The sequence below is a fragment of the Ovis canadensis genome, chromosome 7 (genome assembly GCF_042477335.2).
Source record: "Ovis canadensis isolate MfBH-ARS-UI-01 breed Bighorn chromosome 7, ARS-UI_OviCan_v2, whole genome shotgun sequence".
NCBI classification, from domain to species: Eukaryota; Metazoa; Chordata; class Mammalia; order Artiodactyla; family Bovidae; genus Ovis; species Ovis canadensis.
Window position 1 is genome coordinate 43,062,501 of NC_091251.1, and position 13,981 is coordinate 43,076,481.

Below are 13,981 nucleotides of genomic sequence, written 5' to 3' on the forward strand. Positions count from 1 at the left end.
AATAAGAATTCTTCCCAGTGTTTTATTAGAAATTTAGTCAATGACCACAAAATTACATAAATAGTGCATTGTATCTTGGGAATCCCTGAACTGTACTTTCACCATGAAAGCAGTTGCAAATTCCATCCACAATCATTAAAAAAAAATTGGGACCTTACAAAAATTCACCTTGCACAGATGGCTTTTTTTTTTTTTAATTAATAGGGAAGACCGTAATAACTTTAACTTATTTAAATAACATTCTGTGGTTTTGAACATTCGTGATTCTATGCCCCTTTTATACATGGAGTGGACTGTTTATCTGAAAGTGTTCTGGCAGTCGGCCACTGTATTTCTAAAATTAAAAAAGGGACAGAAAACAATCAGCTTTCAGAGGAATTGGAACCATGGCAATGTGTTTTGGATTAATTTACAAATATATGTATATATTTAAGGCCAAACTGTGGAACTAGAGAATTTCTACTACATGGTCCGTCATAGGCATTCTTCTACTTTATTAGAACAGACATCATATTGAAATAATAAACATGGGAAGCCTTCACTTCTTCTTTGATGTATATTGCTAAATGTCTGACTGGCTCAAATTTAAAATAAACTTTGGTATGTTTGCACTTGAAACTGGAAGTAGACCACAAGCAATAATTTGTTGTCAGTTTCCATATTCTTGGAATAAGGCTATAGTTTAGTCTGTTCACTGATGGGGGCCAACCCACATTGGTCCAGTGGCCCAGAGGTGGCTCAACTTACTCATAAGAACGTACACTGTAACATGATAGCAATGATGATGATTCCCTTCATCAAGAAAGACCCAGCATAGGTCAAAGTTTTTCACATCCCCCAATAATTTTAAAGCCACTGTTGAATGTAAGTGACTCACAAAGATTCTCTTATTTTGAATATCAGCTGACAACTGTTCAAAAAGTTAATAAGACACGTATGGCTTATGACTCAATGTAGATAGAAATTTTTTTAAATTGCCTTTTTTCTAAAGACTCATTCGAATGTGAGATGTATCTGTATCCCAGATACTGACCTTAGACTTTTTTCTTCTCCTCCTTTTTGGGGTTAACCTGGTTGATCAAGTACATGCAAACAGATCTACAATATAAATTTATCACTGAAACGGTTCTTGGGTGAAATCACTTAATAATCTTCTTTTGTGGTTAATCCTTGTCCATTTTTGTCCAAACTGGAACAAAATTTTGTCCAAATTTATCATGATCTTTATTCCAGGTTGAAAGGATTTATACTAATGTTTTAGAAAACTTCAAGTGATATTTTTAATCATCTTATGAAGTAAAAGTACACAATAAATTATCAAATGGATCAGAGTTAAATAAAACGTGAAGCTCTCAAAAAAGGTTTTCCTCACGTATAGCTGAGTGAAAAAAGGAAACTGTGAAACACTGTGTATCTTCAACTTTTGTAAAATAGATAAATTGCTAAATAAATACATTAATTAAATACACACATCAGTGCTTGTCATACAAGAAAAACATCTGTAAAAACACACACTGAACAACGGTTCATGTTGTGTAGGGCCTGGGGTGCAGACTTTTACTTTCTGTTTATATACTCCTATATCATCTGCGTGTATACTGCTGCAAGCAATTTTTAAAAATCAAATATGAATTTAAAAATGATAATTTATTGTAAGTAATTTATACACTCCATTTTAGAAAACTTTGTTTTACTTCTTTGTTTATTTTTGGCTGTGCTGGGTCTTCGTTGCTAGGCAGGCTTTCTCGAGTTGTGATAAGTGGGGGTCACTCATGGTTGCAGCGCACAGACTTCTCATTGTGGTGGCTTCTCCTGTTGCAGAGCATGAGCTCGAGGGTGCTTGGGCTTCAGCAGCTGTGCTTCCCGGGCTCTAGAGCACAGGTCAATAGTTGTGGCACCCAGGCTTAGTTGTCCTGTGGCACGCGGAATCTTCCCAGACCAGGGATCGAACCCATGTCTCTTGCATTGGCAGGTGGATTCTTTACCACTGAGCCACTAAGGAAGCCCCTATACTCCATTTTTCTTTAAAAAAAATTACTAATACAACTTTTTATACAGTTAGATATTCTCTTTTGTTATTCATTGGATTTTTTAAAAGAAGAGCAGGTCAAGAATCAATCATTAAGGTTACCTTCCTATCCTATGAGTTTGACTCACTGGTGTATAAAGTTTACTAGATAAGTTCTTTAAGGAACAATGTGCAGTTCAAGTTTCTTCCGTAATGGCTGTAATACAGCCATGGAGACAAGTGATCAAATAATTTGTTGGGCAGGATCTTAGTTTGAGCAAAAACTTGGAAACTGGTCGTATGATCACCACTTCCTTTTCCTCAATCCTTACCCCTCTTGCTGCTCACCCCACCCCTACCCCGACCAAAATACAACCTCATTTATAGAGTTAATTCAGGTCACCTTGAGTTTGATGGTGATGCTCATAGATGAAACCCTCTAAGCAATTTCTCTATAGGGGCAATGAAACTGCATTGGGTATACAGGTATATATCACTTATTGCTCTAGGACCAGGCTTACTGAACTGAAACCAGTTGGTGCTAAAGATCTAACTCCTGAATAAATAAATGTCTTTTTGTGGACTATCAAACTTATTCAATGACCATTAATTTAATTTAAGTAAACAGAAATTCTGATGTCATGATTAGAGTGTATAACAAAATGAAATCTCAAGATGAAACCAGAAGCAAGATATTTAAAAACTATCACATCCTCATAGCTGGATGTAATCTGCTTTCCACTAGGTTCATATAGTGATTTACTTAGCATTTATAGCTTTTAGCCCTTCATTGTCACATCTTATACACTTTGACTAGGTACAACTTTCTGAGAGTAAAGCCTTAAGTTTTCTAAACTTTTGTATTTCTCCGCTAACTCCCAACTCTGGCTCAATGTCTCTTTCACTAGGAAGAGTGGGAAAAAAAAGATGTAAGTTCTCATTTAAGCTTTGTAAGTAGTTCTGCCACCTTGAACAAGACTGGGACTTAGTCTCTGTAATGGAAAATGAGGATGTTAACAAAGGTGTACATGCCTTATGAAATATCTATGGAGATTATAATAATAAAGTCTGTGATGGTTAATTCTGAACCGCCCTGACTCTTTCTCTCTCTTTCTCTTATACACATACACACTCTTCTCCTCTCCTCTCACGTTGTCTGAGCTTCTTATCACTACCTCAGGATGCAGTAAAAAGCCTTTGCTCTTCCACTACAAAGCTAAGGTCAAATTTCTACCAAAACCACTTCTACATGAGACGTGATGTATCTCTTGCTTTGTGTTACTATTTGTAAATCTGCATTTTCTGGGTATCTTATCCTTATCCTAGTTCTTGAGATCATAACCACAAAATATTGAGGCAAAAAGGTCTTCAAACAGGACCTTGTCCTGCAACCTAACTTATGTAGATAAGGAAACCAAGATGCACACAGCGTTACATGCCTGGCCACAGAAACAGGAAACGCTGGGATAACCACCTGTTCTCCTGACATTTAGTGGAGGGCTTTCCCACCCTAACATTAAAGTTTTTCACTGAAGTAACTTTCCCCCTTTCTCCTGATAAAAGCGCCTTGATTTTACTTCAGAGATGTGCTTGGGGGTGGCTCACTGATCCAGGCTTAGCCAATCAACATAGCTAATCATCCTGGCTGCTTTGAAGATAGAAGCCAAGTTGAGCTTAATAGGAGTCAGTTAGGACTGTCAGTCAAAAGTGTTCTTTTGTCACTGGGGTTACTAAGTCAGTAGAATTTGTGTCGAGTTGCCATCAGGCCATTGTTGCCACCAAATGGAGAGAGGCTGATGGAGGATGCAGAGGACACAGACAAAAGCAGAGCCAGAAGCTATGAAGAATAGATTCATGCACATTTCTGCCCTTGGATCCAGCTTTATCTAAACCCAGCCACCCTTTACCTTTCAGCTACTTGAGCCAACTTATACATGTGGCATGCTTTAGATTATCAGAAATTTTCTCAGTTTACTCCCTATCTCCCTCTAGCTAAAAATGATTGTATTTTTTCTTTTAAAGAGAAGGATGACGATGAGGCAAAAGAGGGAAGGCAGGGTTGGGGGAAAAAGAAGAGGTGAACCATTTTGCTTTGACCTAGATCTAGACTCTGATCGAACGAGGCAAAAATCTTGAGGATTTGGGATTTTCTAAAAAGTTGATCAGCTTTGTGCAGTGGCAGTATTGTACCAATGAGGTTTATCCAAGGTGTGATTATTGCTAATTAAAAAGTTGATCAGTGCTGTGATCCTAATAGATTTTAAAAAATCACCTAACTTGGAAGACAGAGGTTTAAACATGCAATGTATATGGAACTGTGAAAAATTGATATCTATTTTTCTAATTTGAAAAGCAAAGTACAAGGTAGAATTTTTATAATGACCATACAGAGAGCAAATTTCAGTATATTTCTTTGTGGAAAATTGAAACTCTTAAGGGAAACGAATATAAATTCATCAAAATACCCAAGAAACACATTTAGACACAAAAACCATACAGAGACCCAAGGCTTTGATAATGAAAAATGACACAAAAGTTGTTACAATCATCTGGCTAATTTAGTATTATTGGATTTAAGTAAAATTCCAAGGTGCTAAAGGAGAGTGTATTTCAAATGTTGTGTGACTGCAACATTCCCTTCCATTTCCATGATTCTGGCATGTCCATCAAGGTCAGTCCAAACACTAGGTCCCCTGGAAAGTCTTCCCTAGCCTTGAGTAGTCACTTTCCCCCAAATTCCACAGTGCTTTCTCTCCTCCCAGCTACATTATCTTTTAGGTATATGTGTGTTCTTGTGTTATAGCCCTCACTGGACTGCAAATCATTTGAGGACAAGGTTTAAGCCTTTAACCTTGAACTCTCTATAGCACTTAGAATATTTCCTACAGAATAGGTACTCAATACGTACGTATTTGTGAATGCATTATTTCTGAAACTGACACTTTTTTATTAGAAAGGACTGATGGTGCCATATACATGATACATAAAAATTCAGATAAAAATGGTAAGATTCAGTCATTTACCTGTTTTACCGACACAATATTCGGATATTTGAAAACATCTACTGAATTTTTCACTTTTCATCCAGATGTTTGGTATCATAGAAACCCAGATTCCAGATTTAAATTAGTTAGCTGTTTTGTTTTTAATCTCAGATGTATATTTGAGAGGAAGAAAATGTGGCTATTTCAGGAGATTCATTTCCATTTGAGTTCATGTGGAAGTAAACAGATTAAATTATAATAATCACATCTTTTAAAATTCAGAAAAGGTTTGAGAGATTTTAATAATAGCCAGATCCTAAGAGATTAAGATGTTTGGTTGATATTTAGAGCCACAGTAGGAAGGCCTCATTAAAAGGAGCAAAGAGAAATGCACACGCTCTTTTGTAGATAAGCTAAAAGAATACTGAATGAGCCTGATGGATTATCATACAGAGATTTTAAATTTATTATTATCAAGATATAGGTAAATTAAAGAATGGAGAAGGAATTTTTCATGAAACCAAAGTTAAGGACAAAGGAAAAAAATGTCTTAGGACTAAGGAGAAACACTTTTTTGCATCTGCAAAGGGAAATGTTACGTATACATGTATTGCAGTGATACAAAGGGAGTTCATATGGGCAGAAGCAATGAAATTAGATGATGGTCAGAAACCATCTACACTCATTCCACTTCTAAACTTCCAAAAAAACCATAAAAACATAAAAACACATTAGAAAACATTTGCAGATAGTAGTCAGGATTTTAAGCGCAACGAATATAATTATTTTCCTATTGACTGAGATTTTAAAGCTGAGCAGTCTTATTTTGAAAATAACAGCAATATATTCCTAAGGCTAGAGAAAGATAATTTTTATTTAACATTTGTTAGGATGCTCCCATGAGCTGCTTGACCATGCGTGTTATGCTGCCTACATGGCTAATGGGTAATCTTACCAAATGAGCCAAAGGCCACAAATAAGGCCTTGACTCATTTAACAGTCATTTCACATTTCCACACTATGACCAAATTAATATTTTATGGGGCTACTCAGTTCTACAGCCAGACCACTTTTCCAAAAAATTGAATTTCGTGCTTATTTATTTTATGGATCATTTGTTGAAATAGATTTCAAAACAGGCTTAGGCTATTTAGATTTTTCAGTGAACTGCAAAAACAAAACTTACAGACTCAGAGTTTTAGAAATAGAAGTCAGAAGTCATTTAATACAAACTTTCTCAGTTTCTGTCTAATGAAACTAAGGCTGAAGCAAAGTGGCTTGCCCTAAACTTGGTTGGCCTCCTCCTTTTTTAAAGATGTCCGTGACTTCCTCAGAGAGAACAAATTTCATACTTATATAACCTCAAAGAACATTTCTTACAGAACATCTTATTTCTACCTAGGAATCATGAATACCAGTAGCCAGATTTTACCCTGTAAATTACTTAATTCTTATATCCCATATATTCCCATGTAATCCTATTTTTCTTCATTAGCCACACTGCATTGTAAATACTTGCTTATTTGTCAGTTTCTCCTATTGCATTCTGTGCTCCTTGAAAGCAGGGACTGACTATCCATATTTTATTTCCAGAATCTAGTTCACTGCTTAGCATGCCAAGGTATCAATAAGTGCATGTAGAATTAATCAAATTTGAGAATGCAAACAAGTGAATTTTTTGCATCCTAAAAATACTATTTTGAAATAAGAGAAAAGGTTGAGTTGAAAGCTAGATAGCAAATGAGAAGGGAGATTTAAGGAAGGAGACACCCTGCCTCCAATGCGGGAGACCCGGGTTCGATCCCTGGGTCGGGAAGATCCCCTGGAGAAGGAAATGGCAATCCACTCCAGTATTCTTGCCTGGAGAATCCCATGGATGGAGAAGTCCATGGGGTCACAGAGAGTCAGACACGACTGAGCGACTTCATCTCACCTCACCTCACTCACTCATGTCAAACAGTGAAATAGTGAAAAACCAGCTCTTATTCAAAACAAAAGTATAACTTCATAACATAGAGTACTAAGTAGAAACTGGCAAATTCAGATGGTGCACTAAGAAACTATGGAAAGGAAATAAGTACATAGGACTTTTCACTAACATTTAATTTCTTCCTGTTAAAAAGGCTAAGGAGTTGCTTTAAAGATATATAATATCAGACCACTTAGATACTTGTATCCAATCTTATGACAACAATCCTACTGAACAGGCCCAGACACAGCGGCGTACGAGACTGAATTAGAAAAAAAAGTTAGTTTAGCTCTTAATCTTGGGAATTCCCTGGTGGTTTAGTGGTGAATGCTCCACGCTCCCAATGCAAGGGGCCTGGGTTTGATCCCTGGTCAGGGAACTAAATCCCACATGCTGCAACTAAGAGTTCACATGTTGCAACTAAGAACTGGCATAGCCAAATAAATACATAAATAAAAATAAAAATATTTTTAAAAATCCATTACATTTCTTTAGTAACATGAAAATAGTCTGGATAAAAAAGTTGTAGGCTAAATATTAAAGAATTATGGAGCAGATTTACAAGGAATAATAAACAATTCCAGTATATTTAGTCCAATTTCATTTGCATAGACTATGCTATAAATAATTTTGTCTTATTTACTTAACAATGCACTGAAAGTCTTACTTGACAAGAGAAAGCTAACATGGATTTAAAGAGGAAGAAATTGTTTAAAGAAACTAAGGGTTATCTCTTTTTCAAAAAGGTTATTATCTCTAGAGTAAGCAATGGAAATGTTGTGGATATTATCTTCTTTACTCATCTCAGAATACAGGATAAGAGAATGGGGTTAATGATAAGGTAAAAAGTCATAAGAAGGAAGTAGCTATAAACTGATGACTTCTTGTGATGCACAGTGTGGTGGTTAAAAAGAAAACTTTAGTAGTGACTGAGCATTTCTTGTACAACCTTACAGAGGTATTAATCAGAGTGGCTATGATGAAACAGAACCCCTTAATGAGAGTTAATTCTTTGATTTTACAGTTCACCAAGATAAAAATTCTAAGGTTTTAAACACTAGCATTAGGAAATTGGTTGAGAGGTTTCTTACTGGCTTCTTTTTCTAATATACACAAAGCTTTTTTTGCATGTGAATGAGCATGGGATACAACTATTTACTTAGAGATACACTCTTTAAAAAGGGAAGTGAGCTAAAAGAAAAACTTGTCTTTTAAAAATTATAGCTCCATGTTCTCCAAATGTTTTGGAATTTATGACTTTTAAAACTATGGGAGAAAGACCATTATTGGTCTGTCTAGGAATTATAAAAATATAAGCCAAAGATATTACCCAATTGTTTACCTTAGTTATGCACCATACTAGTAAATAAAGCAATCAGTTGGTACCATAACAAGAACATGCCTAACTGAGCCACCAAAAAAAGGTCAGTTAGCAGTATTTATTTTGGAATTCCCCACAGTTTTATCTTATCAATTTGTTTTTCCTTCCCCTTTTAACAGCAGCCTGTTTAGTGAAAGCTAACTACATCAAGATGGCGACAGAACAAGGTACCGCCACATTTATCTATGATAATGGACCCACCTGCCAATGTAAGATACACGAGACTCGGGTTTGATCCCTAGGTTGTGAAGATCCTCGGAGAAGAAAATGGCACCCCACTCCAGTATTCCTCCCTGGAAAGTTCCATGGACAGAGGAGTCTGACAGGCTACAGTCCATGGAGTCTCAAAGAGTCGGACTCGCCTGAGCACAAGCAGCCCAATGTGCACATAATGGCCCCATTACCATTCTACCCAAGCTTTAGAGCACCCAGATACTCAAAACAAAGAGTGTTTCTAAGCAGATGGAAAAAACACCAGTTTGTGAGTTTCTAATTTGTGTTTAGAGCAAATGAAACTCATTGGTAAGTAGAGCACCTTCAAAATGTCTTTTGAACATACCTATGACTATGTATCTTCTGGTAATTATGTATACAAGATCATAAACTAATCCATGTTGTAAGCAAAGAAAATGAAAAAATATATGCACTTAAAAATATATCTATGACTCTGAATATCTTTTGACTAAACATTTACTCATTCAAGGTAAAAGTGATCAAATACTGAAATAACAAATCATTTGATAGTATTTAATCTTTAAAATTGTTTTTAAGTATTTAACCTTTTACCATGATAATTAAATGCTATGCTAAATACATCCAAATAAATTTAAAATGTATGGACTAAAATACAGAAACAGAGATTAAAAGTTTCATGTAAAATAATAAGGATATATGCTAGAATACATTTAGAGTATACTTAAATATTAGTGCATGGCTATTTTCTTTCTAATTTGCATAGCAAACCAGAAAATAGTAAGAAAAAGCTCTTCTTAACTTGTGTAGCTAAGCTGACCTTGGCAGAAAGTATTTGCATCTGCTTATCAACTTGGATAAAGGAAAGAGGAATAATAGGGGACATATTAAAAATATGAATATTTAAAATTACTGCACTGGTCATATTTTTCCAATGCATTAAGTGATAAGATTTATAGAAAACAATAGCTACTTCTTATTCCTTCTGCTTTGTATATTAGAAATTGATAGCATATTTTTACATTCTTAGAACAAAAGATTCCATTTTTGCATGAAAATATTTCTTACAAGGATTTAAGAAGCCCTGAAAGGGGTTGTCTCTACAAAAACTGGACTCCAAAAGGACAGATCTTTAATGTAGCTGAATTCAACGGGTATGAAGCACTATGGCCAGCATCTGCTCTAATTAGTGGAGCAACCATTCTGATTGCTGCTGCTTGTTTGTTGCTTCCTCTCTAAGTTGTGTCCAGCTCTTTTGCAACTCTGTGGACTGTAGCCCATCAGGCTCCTCTATCCATGGGATCTCCCAGGCAAGAATACTGGAGTGGGTTGTCATTGCTTCCTTCAGCAGATCTTCCTGACCCAGAGATCGAACCCACGTCTCCTGCCGTAGCAGGCAAATTCTTTACCACTGAGCCACCTGGGAAAGCCATTCTGATTGTTGGTGCCTGTTAGTTTGCATATTACTTGTGATTTTTCTTCATGACGGACAGTGCCCTCTGACATTTCTGATACATGCTTGGCAAGGTTTTTTTTTTTTCTCCTTTGGCCACTTAGTCCTCCATCAAGCAAGGATTGGACTCTCATCCTCTGCTTTGGAAGTGCACCGGACTGCCAAGGAAGTCCTCGTGTGTTGTATTTTTAACAGATGAACTCAAATTTGACCCGTATTCTACCATAATACAAAAAGCACTGACATTTCAGAGTAAGGTGAGTTGACCAATTGACCATAAGGGAATAATAAAGTTTTTCATTTTAAACAAGGTATTTTGAAGTATTCAAACCATGAATACTCAGGTGTTACTGACTGAATCATGTGCATTATTTAAATATTTAAATAATTTAAATACTCTTATTTGAGTAATTGGGAATATAACCTCATGCAACATAAGCTGAGTGGGTTTAGTTCTCTAAGAAGTTAGCAAAACACTTAAGGATTGCCACATGGCGAGAAATAAACCACAAATGGCCTTTAGATTCTAGTGGAAAATCATGAAGTAAAATGCAAGGTATTGTTCTATGTATATTCCAGGATTATATATTGATTATATATTATATTGATTATGCTTTTATCTAAATAAGCACATTTTCTTAAGCAAGATAAGGAAGAGTCATAGGTAATAGGAGTCGAGAGGTAATAGGAGGAGTCAAAAATTATCTCAAAGAATTAAAAAATGTGAACAAAAATCACCATCAACTCATGACTCTGACCCCTTATATAAGATCATTTCTTGGATTTGATCTGGATAGTGAAAGAAAGTAGACTGACAAACTCTCCTTTGCACAGACCCACTTACAAATCAGCATCCATTTAGTATCAGTGTTTCTAACCTGGCAGAAACTAAAGAAAATACTTTCTCAATTCAGATGTTAGAACATTTTAAAATTGTGTACAGTGAAGGAAATACAGAAGGGGAAGAAATTCAGAAAGAAATGTATTAATCCCTACTTTTTCATCTTTTCTAACCTAATCAGCCAATTTTGAAATGGCCTAGGAACATATTGGTTGTTACTCCTTGGAAGGAAAGTTATGACCAACCTAGATAGCATATTCAAAAGCAGAGACATTACTTTGCCAACAAAGGTCTGTCTAGTCAAGGCTACGGTTTTTCCTGTGGTCATGTATGGATGTGAGAGTTGGACTGTGAAGAAGGCTGAGTGCTGAAGAATTGATGCTTTTGAACTGTGGTGTTGGAGAAGACTCTTGAGAGTCCCTTGGACTGCAAGGAGATCCAACCAGTCCATTCTAAAGGAGATCAGTCCTGGATGTTCTTTGGAAGGACTGATGCTAAAGCTGAAACTCCAGTACTTTGGCCACCTCATGCGAAGAGTTGACTCATTGGAAAAGACTCTGATGCTGGGAGGAATTGGGGGCAGGAGGAGAAGGGGATGACAGAGGATGAGATGGATGGATGGCATCACCAACTCAATGGACCTGAGTTTGAGTGAACTCCGGGAGCTGGTGATGGACAGGGAGGCCTGGCGTGCTGCGATTCATGGGTCGCAAAGAGTCGGACACGACTGAGCGACTGAACTGAACTGAGGAACATACTGGACTTCTCAGGTGGCACTAGCAGTAAAGAATCTGTTGTCAATGCAGGAGACTCAAGAGACTCAGATTCGATCTCTGGGTTGGGAAGATATCCTGGAGTAGGAAATGACAACCCACTCCAGAATTCTTGGCTGAAAAATTCCAAGGGCAGAGAAGCCTGGCAGGCCGCACTCCATGGGTCCGCAAAGAATTGGACTGAATACTAACTCACTCAGGAATATACTCTTATAAGGAATGAATACTGTGTGCATTATTTATCATAGTGGTGTTTGTACAATTCTACAAACATTGAAAACATTGATGGATAGGTGCCAGGTCCTAGGCTAGAAGACTTCCCTGGTGGCTTAGTGGTAAAGAATCTGCTTGCCAATGCAGGAGACACAGGTTTGATCCTTAGGTCAAGAAGATCCCCTGGACAAGGATATGGCAACCTATTCCAGTATTCTTGCTTGGGAAACCCCATGGACAGAAGCCTGGTGGGCTACAGTCCATGGGGTCACAGAGAGTCAGACAAGACTTAGTGACTAAATAACAATAACAGCACGGACTAGAAATTTAAGAATCCTGGTATCTGGAGGAATGGAGGAACTGTCAGAAACTGAGGTGGGTATTTTCACACTTGACTGGATATGCTTTCTTTTCTCTTCTTCAAGCTCCTAAACACATTCATCCTTTTAATTTTAAGTGACTGAAATGCTAATGATGTTATTGAGCTTAGAATAACTCTCTGGAGATATTCCTTTCTTTTAACTCCTTGGACATTTGGGAATACAATTGATAGTAAGTATAAATATTCTAAGTTGAATTACTTCAGGAGCCTGCTATTTGCTAAATTGAGTTCTTTCATAAGATAATGTTCTTACAAAGCAATTAATTCCCTCAGCAGACTAATGCTCTTCTACATTTCTTTATGAACAAGTTCAGATGTTTACAGGAAATGCCAAATGAAACATTCTGATGGACTTATTAATGAGTGCTTGGGTTTTCATCTGTGTTTTTTTCACAGCTGTATATCCAGCTTCTAGAAAAGTGCTTGTGAGAGCAGTGCAAGCTCAATAAATATTTGGTTAAGTGAGTAAATAAAGGAATACATTTCCGGGGTTGACCTGAGACTGAAGTATGGAGTGTCTCATTTCAAGTGCACGTGGGAAGCAGGAGAAATGTCAGTGTTTAGGCTTTTTACCTTGTCACATTCATAGTTGGGAGGAGGTGCATGGCAAGGGGATGGGAAGTTTCTGCCTGTTACAGATTTAAAAGCAGACTCTGTCAATTTATTTACACTACTGAAAATCTGATTTTTTTTTTTCCCCAAAAAGGAATGATACATTTCTAGGCCCATATTGACTAAGATAAAGGGGGAAAAACCTGTAGAAAGCCCCACAGCACTTGTAACAATAGTCTAGGCTGAAGTATATGGCTGTCACACTAAGGCAGTAACACTTTCCATGATTTAAACCCTAGTGGGTAAACATTTGAATTTAAAGTGTAGATACGTTTTGGAAACACTCAGCCAACTCAGGAAACACATGTGCTATGGTGCCATCAGGTCACACTTCAGGTGGAGCCCTGGGAAATTTTTTGGAAAATACTGGTAGAAATAGATTGGAATAGAGAGAGAAAGGGTGCATAAATCCATTAGCGATTGCATTTATAGCTCTTTCCATCTGTCATTTTCAAAGCATTTTTCTAATATTAGCTGCCGAAGTTCTAAATGCACATGGCTCACATCCATTGTCTCACTGCACTTGGTAAAGGTAAAGAATGGAATGCAGGAAGCAGAAGCAAGTTACCATTTGTCTGCGATCCAGACAGATGAAATGCAGGGACTTAAACCTTGTGTTCTCAATGTCTTTCCCTATGCTGAGAATCTATGAGGCCAACTATTTCCTATGAATAATTTTTGCCTTTCAACAAAATCTTCATTCTTACTCTCTACATAGATTAGAGAGAAAGCTGACAGTATGAAAACACTGCTGAAGTACCCATTATAACATAATCTATTATACTGAAGACTTGATTGTATCAACTCAAGGCAAGAAAGACCAACTTACAGAAAGAATCATGTGATGCTGACAAGATTTAATTAACTATATCAACTCTACAGTTACAATCAAAACCATGCAACACAATGCATTTCTAAGGTATTTGTTTCAATTTGACATAAGCAAGATCCTTGAGGAGTGGGGGTTTGAAAGAGACAATTAAGAAAATTTCACTGAATGAACTTTGCTCCTACCCAAGCTACACTTGCACTTGAGTAAGTGAGCTGGGGATCTGGAAGCTTCTTGTGGCTAATGTCTGCAACACACTGCGATAATGACCAAGAGACTAATCGTTCAAGTGAAAAAAGGCTTGGCGAGTCCAAGGAAAAAGGAGCTTACAGTTATTCATGCAG

At 36.9% G+C, this 13,981-nt stretch overlaps 1 protein-coding gene and 1 pseudogene across 14 annotated transcripts in view; one reads left to right on the forward strand and one right to left on the reverse strand.

The window, feature by feature from the left end:
* The window catches only part of MEIS2 (Meis homeobox 2), a 225,994-nt gene that overhangs the window by 72,339 nt on the left and 139,674 nt on the right, over nt 1-13,981 (reverse strand). The gene's annotated exons all lie outside the window — the stretch shown is intronic.
* Nucleotides 4,173-4,249, forward strand: LOC138444500 (U4 spliceosomal RNA; annotated as a pseudogene).